The sequence below is a fragment of the Rhea pennata genome, chromosome 3 (genome assembly GCF_028389875.1).
Source record: "Rhea pennata isolate bPtePen1 chromosome 3, bPtePen1.pri, whole genome shotgun sequence".
Lineage (NCBI taxonomy): Eukaryota > Metazoa > Chordata > Aves > Rheiformes > Rheidae > Rhea > Rhea pennata.
Window position 1 is genome coordinate 85,887,864 of NC_084665.1, and position 13,721 is coordinate 85,901,584.

The window sequence follows — 13,721 nt, forward strand, 5'->3', positions numbered from 1 at the left end:
GACACTAGTGGAGAAGGGCAACTCTCATGAGTAGCTTAAGGCAACTGAGCAAGAATCTTAATATCAGAATCTTAAATGTCAGTTCCTGTGGTCACAGCTACCCCATGGAAAATAATTTACAGGATCGTTGTTCCATTCCGGTAGTTACTGAATCTGAACCCTGTTTGCAGTGCAAACTGCGACTTTCCTGTGAAACTGAGTCTTGGAGAGGACTTGGTCGCATCTGCAATTTAGATGGGATCAAGTTCTGAGATGAATATATCTGTTGCTAATATTGCAAATCTAAATGCAGATTCAGTACATCATTTGCGTTAGTGCACAGTGCACTGTGTTATCCTAGATGAGAATTTGGCCTATATTACTGACGCAGACACCTTAATGATCAGATGTCAGCACTGATTGAATCCTTTGTAATTTGTCTCTGGCTGAAAGATGTGATGAATAAAACAAAGGAGATGAAGAGAAATTGTAGAATGGGTAAAATGTTCACACTCTCAAGATAAGTCAGAATATTGTGCTCTATATTTTGCAGGATTTTGTATTTTATTTTTCTTCAAGAATTGTCTTCATCAGTCTCATATCTGCTGTGTATTTATGTCCTTGTATTGGCAATCAGTGCAACATAGATTATGGTTTGTTGTACTAAAATAAACCATTGTGTATATAAAATGGCATGTTTGTGTGACTTTATCAGTCATTTTCATTTATTCATGATGAAGATACTTATGCCTAAATTTTTGATACCTAAGGAAAAAGCTAAGTAACTGCCAGAGTTCACCAGGGGATTAATGAATTAATGGATCTCTCTGCATAAACTGAGGCATAAACATTAAACCAAATAAACTGTGACTCCCGTTTAGCTAATGCAGATAATAGGAAAAAATACAGTTCTCTAAGTACGGGGATCCAGTCCACTTGAAATACCCTGGAGTACCTAAGACTTCTGTAAGTCTAGCAGAGACTCATGTCCTCCAGAGAGGTAAGCAGAGGTCACGTGTGATGTGAGGCAGCTAAACAGCACTAGGCAGTTATGTTTAGGCAACTAAGTTGAATTCTTTGTCATTCGGTAGGTCTAATGCAAGTGTCTACTGAAGCATTAGCTGAGTCACTGTTTGAGTCCATTAACCAGACACAGGGGCCTTAAACATTTAGCTCACAAACAGATATTCACATACAGACACCTTCACCTCTTCATCTAGAGTTGAATTCCATCCTGACACTTAGCTTCAAGTTGGATATTAAATGAGATGGATAAGACCACATGTTTGACCTTTTATACTGTGGTTTTCTGTACAGCTAGTTTATATGCTGAATGATTTTTAAAAGTAATTTGTTTTTTTTGTTATTGTTATTGAATAATATCACACTTGTGAAATAGCAATTTTGCTGCAAGACTTTGCTATAGTTATGGCTGCAAAAGATTTTTGTTTCCCTGTTACATGCCATTGCTTTCTTATGTGCATGGTTTTATGTTATTTTCATCACTTTGACTGAAAGTTTTCATATTCGAAGCACTGATGAGGCAATCATTTTGGGGCAATTATCTGATCCTTCCTTGTGTGTCCCTGATTCTCATACAATGAGGAAATATAGTGATAACAGTTTCCTATTACCTTCTCCACAGTTTTTTTTTTGAATTTAAAAAGACATAATTACATATACTTTAAAATATAAGAAAAGGCGTAACTGTGGAAAATGCTGTTCAGCTGTTCGTTATTCATTCCTTCTTAACCTATGATCTGAACAAATGATAACTCACTTGCAGAGATTTTTGGCTGAAAGAGTTAATGTCTCTGCAGGTCAGGTGAGTATACCCCATAAAAGTGACAGAGTGAACAGCTTTGAGGCAATGGAGTCAGCAAGCAATAGTGATAAACAGCAGGAAATGAGAGAGTGCGAGTCTGTCCGAACTCCTAATAGCAGTTGATCCCCTCAGGCTAGTGGAACCTCCTCACACTAGAAACAGAATATCTCGGATTCAGATCACTCCTTGGTCTGAAGACATTCAAACCCATAGACTTTGCTCCAAACTGAGTGTTTAAACCATAAGGTAATATGCCCAGTTTTCAAAGAAAAGGGAAGTGAGACTGGGAACTTCTGTCTTATTTTAGTATTGTATCAATGTACAAAAATACAGAACAACCAGAAAGCCTAAGCCTGAATTTACAGCCCAGTTAAACAGGCTCAAAGGAGTCTGGATCTTGGCCCATGATGGTGATGCACTTTATGCAGCGCCTCTGGTTTCTGCTTGTGGTTGAGTTTTAAGGCATCTCTTAAATGGCCATTTCATTCCTGCTAGATATCACAAAATACTTTGGAAGTGCAGTTCTCTAGCATCTGTGATAGTGCTAATTAAATGCAATAAAGAATACCACCAGCTGTTGTTGGATTGGGCTTTTTAAAGAGATGCTTCCGAATTTGGTTTGTTGGGGCTGTTGCTTTGTTTGTTTGTTTTTCCCCAGCCCTGAAATAAAGGAAGCCAATTAAATAATTAGTTAGATGTCTCTCTATGAATGGACACCTCTTTTTGTAGAAAGGTCAACACTTGCTTCTCTGTGTTTTGATTTAATGGTAAAGAGAACATTTTCTTTATTAGAACTTCAAAAGGGACAAAGAAGTAACTCCACAAACAAGTGTAAAGCAGACAGGCAGGAGATGTCACCATAGCAATTTTTTTTTTAAACAGTTTGCTTAGAAAACCGCCTGAGATCCTGCTGGGTGGCACAAGCACTGAGGAGCTGCATTACTTCTCCTGTTTTACAGATGTAACTTGGTGCAGAGGGAAACCACAGTTCTGCGCTATGCACCTACGACATACAGACATTTCAGTGGGGAAGCATTATGTTCACGGTGTCAGTATGTCTTGCTTGAGGGGTTTAAGCCCCTCAAGACAGTCTTGAAGAAACCTTCTGAGGCTGAATCCCCAAAGTCTGTTAGTTCTGCCATGCTTGGCATACAGTAATGCTGAGCTGCTCAGCCTGAGGACAGAATGGGGCAGTGATGGTTGGGACACCTAGAAGTTAAAGATCAAATTTGTAAAGGGTTTAGGCACATTCAGAATAAGATAATATCTGAATAAATATGGCCCTCTGGGTTTAAATTGTCTTGGATCCTCATACTCATCTTGACACCTCACATGCTATGGGGGAACCCAGGGCCTTTTTCTAAGTCAGTAGCTCCAAGAAATGTAGAATACTCTCTGTAATACAGTGATGGGCTTAACTTTCCAAAATCTGTACTCAAAATATCTGTGTTTGTCTTTCATCTCTTCATTCACTTAGAATTCTAGTTTTGATGCAGCAATAAAAATGCAGCTTTTTCTTTTCTTTCTAGCAAGTTCTGCTCCCTTTTGCTTTCTTCTCAGTATTTTTGTGATTTGGAGTAACATCCTCTGTCTGCTCTGATATGCGGGGTGGATTCTGTTCTTCTCTGGAATATGTAATTTGAATACTATAATTTTCTGGATATCACTTAATTTTTATTCTTCTAGCCTATTGTATTAGATTCTCAATGTATCCGTCCTCATTACTGATGCCTCTCTAATTCCATGAGTCGCAGTTTACCTTCAGTACACTAACATCAACACTGAGTGGGTGTTCCCATAAGACAAGAGCCGTGTCTTGTTTAAGGAAGACTCTGTAATAGGTGTTTATGCAATGCGTGGATATAAATGGTCATGTTTTTCTGAAGAAGATGTTGAGAATTTTCTCTGTTCAATGGAATATGCCGAAGTGGCATAGAGCAGCTCTGGGTGAAAATACTCACTTTGATTTCTCAAGCAATACAAGTACGTTAGAACTGTGCTGTGGTGACCCATCTATGCTATTTTTTAATTCCAAAGATTATCTATGTGTTGCCAGCTCAGAGATTTCCCTTGTATGTTACTTTATTGTGACATATAGATCAACTCTTTTGTCTCAAGGACAGGCAATAATATATTAAACTTTGGGTAGTTTTTTTAAAACATAGTCAGTAGGTAATAGACTTTATTACCAGGGGACTTTATTGGTGGTCTACATGAAATTTGGTGATTCAAATTGGGTAGGTTGGTGATGTTGACTGAAGAAAAATAAGATATTATCTTTAGGGTATGTTTGTCATTAATTTAGGTTAGGAACACAGTACTTAGACTTTTGAGATATATGGAGATAAGAATCACTTTTCTGCAACCTTTTGGACTTTAAACAGCTCTTTATTTTTTTGCAAAGCTGAGGTCCAAAATGCTGTAATATTGATTTAATTGCATTCTGTGTCTGCTATAATAATTCACTAGAAGTGGCGCTAGACCTGACATAAAGAAGATGTGATTTAGGCTTAAAGATCTTGCTTTACAATACTAATTCCAGGTGGACAACATGTAAATAGGGTCTGGAGAATGCACTGAAAAAAAATGTTAGAAAAAATCTAGGCTTGAGATTTCTATCTTGAAGCAATAATTGTTAATGAATTCTACATTTCTGCTGGGCCTGTCCACACAGATGGTCACTAATAGGATAAGATTCTGAATTATTATGATTGCCAGTAATGTAAAAAGAGGAGGAGATGCTGCTGGTATTTTACTGCTTTGAAAATTATCCCAAATACCTTGAACTTTTTAATTCTTACTATGTAATTTTTCTCAAAATCTTATTTCAGTATTCTAGTAAGATCGGTTATATCAGAATAAGAGAGAACTAGCTGTACTAATTGCAAGAAATAAAGCAGTCTGCTACTACAAGGAAGCAGAAATGCACAAAATTGAAGCTGAGTACCTAAAACTCAGAATATGAAAAAAACTAATGAATACCAGCACTTCTGGGGTGGGGAAAAGGAAAAAAGCCCCTCATATTCAAATCCAGATCTACAATTCAAATCAGCAAGATGCAGTTTGTCCTGCTTATATGAACACGCTCTATAGATAAAACTAAATGATCAGTGGAATATGGATGTTTTGGTAATGAAAATCTCAAGTATTGGATGATGTTTGTGCATGAGGAATAATTATCATGAGGTGGAGACAAGCCAGTTGTGACTATTTGATGATTTTGACATCTGTGAGGGGTTGAAACTACCGATTGGTCTTTAGAGCAGAAGATAGAGAAAGAGGAGATGAGACTGTCAGCATATGATAAGTAAAAGAATAATGGCAACAAAAGATGAGAAAGTGCTAATAAGCATCAATGAGGAGGAATGCAGCACCAAAGAAAGTACATCTATAAGACTGTCTTCAACAGCAGCGAATATTTTATTTTATTGCTATAGAAATAATTTTCCAAACCTTTCTTTTCCCTTCTTCACCGGCTATATTTCCCTGTGAAAAATATTGTTATCAAATCTGCATCCCTGTGTGAATTATTCAAACATCGTATTAATATCTATGAAATATTTGAACTTTTTAATAGTCATGAGTCCCTAAGAACTCTGGACACCTCTGTTCATGGGTGCTCCTAGATAGAGTCAATAAGCAAGGAAGTGGTGTTTGTCTATACCTCGCCATTTTTGTAATGTGGACAAAGCTGAGTGACCCACGACTGACTAGCAGGACCTCTGTTCTCCTTCCTTAGCAAGACTGTTAAAACACAAAGATTATTCTGATTCTGGTAAACTATTATTTCTATTGCCTGGGAATCCCAGCAGATGCTGTGATTGCATGTATCCCTGCACTGTCCTGCAGGCTTTTTCCTGTATATCACCATTTTTACGTTCTGTTATCTCATGAGACAGAGTTTGGTAATTACACTGAAGTTATAGGTAGCAAGGAAATAGAGCAAATGTATCAGGAAAGTTGTTTTCTTAGTCGGTCAAAGGCTATAACTTTAGACTTTGTGCAGTATGAAATCAGTTAGGTCACACTCTGATTCAGCAAAACACTTAAGCGGAGTATTTTCAAAGGCACAGAAAACAGTTAAGCAATAATCTTTGATTGAGGATGAAAGAGGTAAGTATCCCGGTGTTGTCTGTGACCTGGAGAATCCATGCCAAGAACCAGTGTAACTAGGATTACCTCCTCAAGTGTGTAACAACTCAGCAAAGCATTGAAGTGCAGGACCTGTTTTTTAGGCAGACTCATCACCAGACTTTACCTTCATACACTGTCATCTACATGCAGCAAAACACCCAAGCACATCCACTGCAGGACTTAAAGGACAAAAATGTTTTGGTAGTTGCATTCTGCAGACTCCTTTGGAAAGAAAATGCTTCTCCCTGGAAGAAATTAGATCTTAAAAAATACTGACTGAGAAAAAGAATTAATATTTAATATATAGGGAAGTGGATATGATTTCATCTTTCTCTTCCCATTTACTCCTTGACAGAACAGCTGGAGTTCCAGTGAGCACTCTGTACGTGTGTTCAAATGTTGGCAGTCAGCACAGTGGTAAAAGTGTCTGGAGGTGAAGTAAAATCTGCAGTGACAGTATGAAATGATCAAACTGACATTCTATAGCTTTTGATGTTTATTATTTCCTTCTCTGCCTCGTATTTGTCTGGAAACATGTTCCGTCTTTGAACACCTCTCTAGATGCCTGTCTGCAAGAAGAAGAGATTTAGACAGTAAAAAGCAAAAAGTAAAAGAAAACAAAATTGATTGCATTTGTTTGTATTTTAGTTACAGAAATAGGAGTCAGGAACAAACCTAAAATGAGTGAGGCAAAATTTGCTCCGGCACCTGTGGAAATTAAGAGTAATTTCATTAACAATAATTGCTATTCATAATAAGTGATAGCAAGCCTAAAGTCTGCAGTAGCTGTTTGGAAAACTTTTTGACTATAAGGGAGCACCTTTCCATTCCTAACCAGATAAGGAGCAGAAACAACAGAAATTTCATGGGAAATGTTGCCCTCTTTCTTTTTGCATTACATATATTAAAGATGTTTGGAAATCAAGATGATTGTTACAGTCAGTCATTACAGACTGCTAAATGCTCTGTAACATTCTCTGGTCTGTTCTTTAAGGTTGCACTGAGGATTTCTTTGATGCAGAAGTAAATATGGTGGGATGAACTTTTAAATATATGACTCTATTTCTTTAAGACTGAAATCTCTAGACGCTTGTTCAATCCAAAGGGCCTTGCAGAAGACCTCTCAGAAGAAAATCAAAGATAATAATTTAGAGACTTTGGGACCTTTTGAAATCATGGGAAATCTTTCTAGGTACTTTAGAGAAAGTCCATAATAAGATTACTTATATGAGAAAAGCGGGAAGGATTTAGCTATATTACTTTTTACTAATAAAAACTGGGAAATATGTAAATCAAAATTCAATTTTGTGCTTGACATGCTTATTCCATTTTGAGAATCTGATATTTTGCAATGGGGAGAAAATATAATTTGTATTTGAAAATGGATGGCATTTTTCATGCTTTTGGCTAATAAATGAAAGCGATCCAGGGAAGCCCTGAGTACTTGTGTATGCCTTTGCGAGTTCTGAAACAAAATCTAGCGACTTAGACCAACTCATATATAAGTTATCTTATATGCCATGTGACATATAACCATACATTATAGTTTCAAAGGTAGCCTGAATGCTATCAATAGGTTTATGAAATAGTTCAGTCAGAACTAAGTTCAGTCTTTTCAAACTGCTATATATGCTATTTGTCACTGTGGCTAAGCTTTCTAAGAACTGAAAGAATTCCACCAGAGAGGCCAGAGAAGATCCTGAAGACACTGAAGCTGCTTAAAAATAACTTCAGAGTAATATGCAGTATCTGTCTATAAAAAAAAAAGAAATCCTTTTTTCTTTAAAGATCTTGCAAACTAGGCTCAATGTGGATGTCCATTTGGGTCTCTGGATAAAGCTCATTATTTTATGATCAGAAGAAATGGAAGAGCTGCTAGATGTTCTGAGACAGGCAATTCTATTTTTTTTCTTGGCAAAAAAAAAAAAAAAAAAAAAAAAGAAAGAAAGAAAGAAAAGAAAGAAAAAAAGACTACCTATAATATGAGAACTGGTAGTGGTTGGAAACAACCTCAGTTTCTGTTAAACTTGACATTTCTACCACTCAGAAAACAGATGGTTCTGTCCAAATTGGCCAAAAGCTATGTACAATGAGTCAGCTCTGCTCTACCAGTCAGGCTTTTGTAGATACAAAAAAGCTTTTCGCCTGAATCCTGAACATACCAAAGTGAATTGAAATTCCCAAAACAGGAGCTATATTTTACATCTTTTTGTGTTAGTAAAGTTAGCTTTTCTGGTCTAGAATTTGAATAGGTGATAAATGTTTTAAAAGATCACTGTCATAGTGTACGGTTAGTATTAGTGTTTCCCCAGAGAAACTTTTCCTTTTTGTGGACATTCCTGGCACAGAAAAACAAACACGTAAACACTTATCTTTATTTATGAAACAACGGCAAATCTATGCCATTTGCCAAGGGTTGACTAGATTGATCTATCACATTAACCCATTTTTTCTCCTTTTTAAAACTGACAAATATTCAAATTAAAAAAAAATGCTGAAAACTTCTTATTTTCAAATCTATCTGGTTTTATGTTCTCTTCTCACCTCCCCAACCCAAATTAGAAAGAGTACAGCAATAAGCTACATAGTACTAAACAAATAATTATCCTTGCCATATTTCTAGCTGACACGGGTGTGTTAGAATATGTACTAGCCAAAGAATCAGAGTGATCTGGGATATCAGCCACTTTTTTGAGAAAGAACTCTCCATTCACTGGTTATTTACTTGTTCAAATTACTTCCCTTGTTTTCCTCTTTCATTGAAGTGTTTGAGAATAGATAAGTAATCTGGGAAATCTTCCAGTTTAAACTATAAAGTAATAAATAATTGAGCTACTTGGCACTTGCTGCATTAAATAGGGTCTTCGTGCTCTGAAACAAAGACTGAATTCAGCAATTTCACTCTGGAAAACACCGCTTTCACAGTAGAGTTACCACTATGAAGTTATGGTTCTGTCTGCGGGAGACAGAGGTTTCTCAGGCACTGTTCCAATACTGAAATGAATTGGTTCAGACACCATGACCTGCTCACAAATCTCTGCATCTTTCACTTCAAGAGGCGTTTTGCTTTTACCAGATAAGAGATATTTGATTGCATATAAATCTCTTCTGGGGAAGAAATGCAGAATAAGAGAGCTATATAAAACAGGTCCTAGTTATATCAATTAATAACCTCATAGAATTGATTGAATACAATAGCAAAGAAAACTGGGATGAGAGAACACAAAAAAAGCAGCCTGACTTCCTTCATTGGAGAGTATTCATCTAAATGCAGGGATCTAGCTATTCTGTTCCACATTTCCTGGAGTGGGAACTTCATCTTTGCAACTGGATGCTATAACTGCCAGGCTCCTTCTAGTCTTCTGGTGCCTAAAGTGCGTAGCCTTCCACTGCAGATAGTGGAGGGCTGCTCCAAGCAGCTATGGAAACTGGAAATGTGAATCTCCATTAAAGCAAGCACTTAGAGCCTGGCCAGCTGAACTGCTGACTCCACTGACAGCAGTAGAAATGCAAGCATCTAATGTTTACAGACACATGATGTCCAAATCGAGGAGTTTTAACCTCAAATAGAAGCTTCTCCTTGCATAGTACGGGCTTAGCATCTGCTATTCAGCTCCATGTTATGTAAGTTCCCAGAATCCCTTGAGGATAAGGAAGGCACAGAACTTCATCAGCTTTGGCAATAACTTGCTACAAACCTAAATAATAGGAATTCTTCCTAGAAAGAGAGAACATATAGTTGCTTTGACTCATTGACTCATCTAATGTAATGCTGCATTCCTAGCCCTGAAATGTGGCTAGCCCGGTGATAGGTAGCGGAAGGGGCAGCAGCAGAAAATTGAGACATAAAAAGGGAATTTTCAGACCAGTTGGGGATGTGCCTCCTGAATGGAGCAAGAGGTACAGAGCAAAGGTTTGCAGTTTTGGGTTCAATTGCCTGCAGTATGCAGAAGTTCTCTGCTCTTTTTTGGATCTAGCCTATAACCTTCATCTGGGAGAAACAAGCATCTAAAAGGAACATAAAGTTTCTGCTACTGATACTATTACAAAATAGCATTCCAAGCAGCTAGACCAGCATTTTGCTTAGTTCATTACCCTTAGCAACCTTCTGCCAAACAGAACAGAGAGAATAGCTTTCTTTGTCAGAACAAGGTTAAATGATCTCTGCTTTTTATTGGTGGCACAAATGATTTAATAGGTCTTTTATGCTGTTCTTTGATTAATCCAGTATTTTACAATGTATTGCTAAGAACATAGAGTTTTTTTTTTTGCCTCTGTTGATTATGATATATGAAACTCATCAACACCTTCTGTATGTGGGGTTTGGCTGTCTCCCAGAGCAGTGAAGAAGAAAATGTTGAGATCACCCTGCCTGTTTTTTTCTGTTCTTTTTTTTTTTTTTTTTTTGGGGGGGGGGGATTTTTTCAGAGAAGGGGGAAAAAAAGCCCTATCCCACAGTGAGTTGTTATAGTTCTTGAAATCCTTATCCAAAAAAAAAGGTAACAACTGAGACATCTGAGTGTAACAGAAAGATCAGAAAAAGGACATGCCAAGAGCATAAAAAAATATTGAATTTACCCTTGTGATTCCGCTAGTAACAACCCCAGAGAGAACAGAGAACAGAAGTGCAGAGTGCGTTATACACTGAAAGACAGGTGAAGATGTTTCATCATTCACTTGTTATATCAGCAGTCTTTCACCTTCTGTTCCCTGCGCAGTGATTCTTTGTCCTCCCCATCATGTTGAAAGTTTTGGCTAAGATTTTGCCTTGCTTTGTCAGTAAGGATTTACAAGAGCACGACACTGTTCAAGTTGTCTCCTTGCCTGCTATGTTATTTGGTTTAAACCTTCTAGGAGCTGTCATGTTCCAAGGACAGCACTTAATCTTTCTACCCCTTGCTCACAGAAGCATTTCTGAGCTTCTCTGCTTTCACCCGAATACAGGTGAATAACAGAAGCCTCCAATGTTGATGCTTGTGTGAATGGATTATGTGTACTTGTAGCTGAGTTCTGATGAATGTGATACAATCAGCACTGTTTATCTGTGCTACAAGTTGTAGAGTTTAGGCTTTTGTACTACCCTCTCCAAGCTCATGCCTCCTAGACCACGTCGTGAATGTCTGGGAATGCATGAGTTTAAGGCACAAGGTCATGGCTGGCCACAATTCTGTGAGATATAGCTTAGTGCATCTTAAAAAGCTACATTAAAAAAAAAAAAAAAAAAAAAAAAAAAAAGACAACTTGAAACTCAAGTTCTCCCTGCAAAATCTCTTGTATTTGCAGCTTTTGGTAGCTGTTCATGGCAGCATGTTTTCCATGCTGCTCTCTGATCACATTACTCCTTTGCAGGCAGCCTACAGGCAGCCTGTGTGGATATGTTTGGCACGAGGCTCACCTGCCAACCTGGTTTAGCTGTGCAAGGTACCCCTCATTTGGGCTGCAGGATGGGGGCCCCAAGCGGATGGAGGATGCATCATCAGCTTTCTACCTGCACAGATAATGACAAGACTGTCTGGCTTTGAGATATTATGGGCATGCCTTTCCAAAACTGCACTCACCATCCCCATGCAAAATCCAGAGCTTCTCCGAGAGCTTGTTCAACAGTCCTTGATGACGTGACTCTCCAGCTCAGACGTATGTGTAAATTACTGAAGCTGTTGGATGATTTTTTCAGTTATATGATACTAGTTATGAGTGCTGAAGCACTGATTGAAACGTGAAAAAATGGACAAAGCCTTATGATATATGGTCTGTGCCTGAAATGTGGAATTTCACATAGCAGGATTGTTGAATCATCTCAGGGCTCCCCTGTCTGAGGAGTAAAAAGTTGCAGTCCCTGAAATCTCTCATGGCATTCTTTCTCTACTAGACTTAATATTATCTATCGGCTACAACTTCTGCCTTTGAGCAGTGATGAAAAAATTGAAAGTAATGATTAATTACTTATTCTTAACAGAATTTTTGAATGAATAACACCTTTGATGTGAAAGATTAATTCATACTAAAATGCAAGGATTATATATATATATATATATATATAAAATATATATATGTACACACACACACGCACATGCTTAAATACCTCTGAACATCCTTATTTTTTAGGAATATATTTTCTGTTGTACTTGCAATTTTTCTTTTCCCTGGCAAACTTTAGGAGCTATTATAAAATGCCTGGTTCATTTCCTTCTCCTTCAATGCATAAAATCTCTGCATTTATACCAAATATTGTCAGGAATCATATATTGTGAGAAAGAAAGAAAGAAAGATTTACAAACATCACTGCTAAAAAGCTATTATAAGACAGGAATTCAAAAGAAATGGGACTTGTATAACTTATATGAATGTTGCAAATGTTCATTTCTCCAGTTGAGGATGAAGTTAATAGTGTTCTTGCTTTATAAGGCAGAGTATGCAAAGAAGATCCCTGGGCTCTAAGTGGTCTAGAGTTTTAGGATGCGCTAATTTTTCATTAGAAGATATGGAGCCTGATTTGTGTCTTTCACTGGAGGTTTTAAGAGTGTTTTCTTGAAGGGAAATGGAGGAATTTGAAAACAAATAACAGAGCAAGCAGGAGCACCAGCAAGACAAGCAAATGAAGCATTGCTTGTCCAGTAATATTGGCTGAAAATTGACAACTTGACTTTAAATATCCTTTTTCATTAGTTATCCTGTCATAGAATTGGGAAATATTCTATACTGTCACACCACCCTGGCAATCAACTAATATTGTATAGGCATTTGGCAAATTATGCTTTTCTAATATTCTGTATTCAAGTGTAGAAGCTAGTTATATATTATATAGGTTACATTCTGGTCCCTGCATAAGCAACTATGATTTTTTTTTTAATAATAAAAAAATCTATAAAGTGCTTCCAATATAATTTTGGGATAGCTTCAGTATTTACTTGTAAGTCTTTATTGCTCAGTGTTCAAATATTCATGACCAGCAAATAATTGCAGCAAGCCAAATTGAAATAGTGTGCTTAAAAAATAGGTCTTCATCATCTTGACCGGCTTTGCTGCTGACCGGTGATATTGGTCTATTTTGTCTGAAATTGCAGATTGTTTTTGACTATGTCCATGCAAATAATATAGGAGTTATAGGATTTGGGGGATCTGATTTATAACTTTTGGAGGAAAGTGTAATCAGCACAGGTTTTTCCTCCTTTGAACCAAAGTTTCAGAAAGGTAAGATTTCACACTGTTTCTCTCAAGGTTAGGGAGTCAAAGTTTGGTTAAATGAGATCTGGGAATAGAAAAGAATAGCTGTGATTTATAGGGCTGCTGGCTTGTCACTAGCTATGGCTTCTATTCAAGGTGGAAAAAAGGCCATAAATTTAATTCCTAGCAACAAAAATGACTGCAGAATTCTTGGTAGACCTGTGATTTTGCTAAAAGTGGATATCTGATGTCCTTACAAGCTGAAAATCCTTTACAGGCCTCAAAACTCTTCGTAGTCCCAAGAGCCCTGAGAGGATACAGACTGAACTGAAACCTAAAACTTGGCTGAAGCAGAAGATGCTCTGGGGTTTTGGATTATATTATTTTCTATGACCTATGTTCCAGTGTCTCTTAAAATTCAGGTTTGGTAAACTAATAAAATTCAACTGGCTACTGAAATGTTCCGCTAGCTGAATCAGACATGTCAAAAAGACATGTGAGCAGAGATTAGAAAACTGTACTGAAGACAAATGTCTAATGATTAAAACCAGTTTGCCAAAGGGAAATAGGAAATGTGTACACCTGCCAGGTCCCTGGATATGAGAATGCTGGTGCAAGA